We start from the raw sequence: 3,433 nt of genomic DNA, 5'->3' as shown, positions 1-3,433 counted from the left end.
AAACAAAAAAAAAATTTAAAAAAATTTAAAAAAAAAAGTATTCTAGAAAAATTAATCGAGTTTGAGGAACTCTTCATATTGGATGAAATGATAAAGGAATATCCCGAAACACTTCTACAAAAGTTTTGTATCAAAATCCATAAAGAAAAGATCCAATTGATCAAGATGCATAACAAAAATCATATAGATATGATTTTTCACTTCTTGATAAGATGGGTTTTTTTAATTAATGAAGAATTTTATATTCTTAATTCTTGGGTTCAAAAATTCATATATAACTTAAGTAACATGATAAAAGCCCTTTTAATTCTTTTATTAATCGACTTATATATAGGATTTCATTCACTCCATAGTTGAGAACTAATTATTAGCTTTTTTTTTATAAGGATTTTAATTTTTCTCATAATGATCAAATTATATCTAGACTTGTTTCCACCTTTCCAGTCATATTTATACAATTTTTAAATATTAGATCTTTTTTTATTTAAATCATGTATCTCCATCACTTATAGTGATTTATTATTCAATAAATGACTGAAAAATGATCCACTAATGCGATTAAAATTTTGTTATTTTGTCCATAAGTAAAATAAAACATTCAAAATTTTAATTTTTTTATAAAAAAAAATGCAGTAACCAACAGTATCATGGATAAGAAAATATCCTAGCACGCTACCTAATTTTATTGTAGAAATTTTCTAAAGCAACAAATGGACCATGCAAACTACAAAGACCCTCTCTTGGATAAAGAAAGAGATTACTCGCTCCATTTCTATATCGTTCATGATATATTTAATAATTAGGGCATGCATTTCAAATGCATATCCCATTTTTTCACAATAGGGTTATGAAAATCCATAAAGCAATTGGTCATATTGTATGCATGAATTGTCATTTAGCTAATAAGCTCGTGAATATTAAGGTTCCACAATCAATACTTCCTAATAATTGTATTTGAAGCAGTTGTTTGAATTTCTTATGATATATAATTAAAACAAGCTTTTACTAATGGTGAAAAAGGAGCTTTGAATATGGGAGCTATTATTATTTCACCCGAGGGGTTAGAATTAGCTCCTCTTGATCATATTTCATTAAAGATGAAAGAAAAGATAGGTAATCTCTCATATCAGAGTTATTGCCCCACCAGAAAAAAATATTCTAATGATAGGTCTCACTCCTGGTAAAAAAATATAGTGAAATCATGTTTTATATTCTTTCCCTGAACCCTATTGCTAAAAAGGATGCTCACTTCTTAAAATATCCCATATATACTCGCGGAAATAGTGGAAGGGGTTTAATTTACCTTGATGGGAGCAATAGTAATAATACAATTTATAATGCTACAATAGTGGGCATACTAAGCAAAATCATAACAAAAAAAAAAAAAGTTGGGATATGAAGTAATTAAAACAGATGCGCCCAAAGAGGTGTCAAGTGATTGATAATATCCTCCTAGACTAGAACTTCTTGTTTTAGAAGGTAAATCCATCAAACTCGATCAACCATTAACAAGTAACCTAATATGGGTAGATTTGGTTAGAGAGATGCAAAAATAGTATTTCAAAACCCATTATATGTCTAAGGCCTTTTGTTCTTCTTGGCATTTGTTATTTTGACATAAATCTTATTTGTTCTCAAAAAGAAACAATTTAAGAAGGTTCAATTATTTGAAATGAATTTCTCAATTGTGAATTTATTAGCATTAAGTTCTTATTTATTCTTAATTTCTTAAAAAGAACAAAATTTTTGTTGGAAATTTTATATGAAAAAAAGAATTGCGAAAAGACTTTTGTTTTGCTTTTGTTTATATTTTTTTAATGCCGAATTGGGAGAATTACTTGTACCATATTTCTATATTTAGTATGTATATTAATAAGAAGACTATTTAACTTTATCCTCTCTTTTTCAATCTAAATTGGAATGATGCGATTATATCACCATTCACAGATTTAATTTGATATAATGTATTTGTACCATTTCTTATTCTTATAGAATCAAATTCAACTAAATACTGAGAGTATATATAAGATAACTTAGTAAAAAAAAAAGATTAAATGAAAAAAATAAAATATTATAGAAGATATTTTTCTATTTGTCTTTTAAGTCTTTGACAAGGAAAGGAATTTTCCACCCCCCTTCCTTCTTTTGAAATAATAATGATTTTTAATATCATTCATCAAAGATTTTTGCTCTTCATTTCTATTTTTTCCAAGTTTATCATAAACTATTTTTTTATATGTATAAATTATACATATAAATTCAATTTCTTAAATAAAAAATAAAAAAAAAATTTAGCAAATTAAACTTCTTCAATGAACTTATGATTTTATATATATAAAAGAGAGAGAGAGAGAGATCCACAAAAAAAATTTAGCAATTCTTTTTTTCTTCTAACAATATAGATGGATAAGATACTATTGAGAAAAAAATGTTATCCATAAATTAATGAAGTTATTTTTTTACAAGCACCACCTAAAATAAATAGGAAATGAGTTTTTTTAATATTTAAAATATTAGAAGAATATAATCCATAAAATGAAATTCATTTTGTCATTTATACAAATAAAGTATGACCAGTTAGGTTCCTAATATATTGGTTTAAATATAAATTATAATTATAATTAAATAGAATTAAATAATTTAATTTATTATCAATTTAACAATTGATTAATTTATATTTAAAAATCAAGTACATTGTCTAGCAATATGTCATGATCCCTTAAATATTAGAAATATCATTAGTGGTTTAATTTAACCTTTTAGTGACTAGTTTTTCGGTGTAATTAATATTTTTTTATCAATAATATTTTGATTTAGCATTAAAGCATAGAGTATGTCTAATATGTTAAATCATGTTTGTTCTCTAAATAATAGTCATTGATCGATTGAATAAGATTTGAAACTTTTTTTAAAATCTCATTCCACCCTAACTAAGAATTTTTCAGTCAATACTAATTGAGAACAAAAGAATATTTTTTCTAAGGTGATAAATCCTCTATTGATCACTGAAATACCCTCATATAGTTCATATTATACCTAATGTCTATTCTTTGTTACCTCGATTAAAATAACATGTAGCAAGTTCAAAACATGATATTCTCTATATAAAATAACTTTGTGATCTTGAGTTTAAGGATTATTTATACAACCATCACGTGAACCTTTCTATAGACATAAGTGATTTTTTTTATATGATCAATTCAGTGTACATGTATTATATATATTAGTTATAAGTATCTCTTATACCTTCGTTTATAAGAATAATTGCTACTTTTTATAAAGAAAATAATATAATATATATTAGTCTCTAAAACTCTAATAAATATCTAGTATTTAAAAGAGTATCGACTATGAATATTTTAGAAATAATATTTTGACCAAATATAAATTTTATAATTATAATAATTTTATAATTTTCTTTGAATTTTTTTAT

The sequence above is a fragment of the Populus euphratica genome, unplaced genomic scaffold, assembly GCF_000495115.2.
Source record: "Populus euphratica unplaced genomic scaffold, PopEup_1.0 scaffold113.1, whole genome shotgun sequence".
In the NCBI taxonomy this organism is placed as follows: Eukaryota; Viridiplantae; Streptophyta; class Magnoliopsida; order Malpighiales; family Salicaceae; genus Populus; species Populus euphratica.
The sequence above is the reverse complement of the archived record's forward strand: the minus strand, read 5'-3'. Positions refer to the sequence as shown.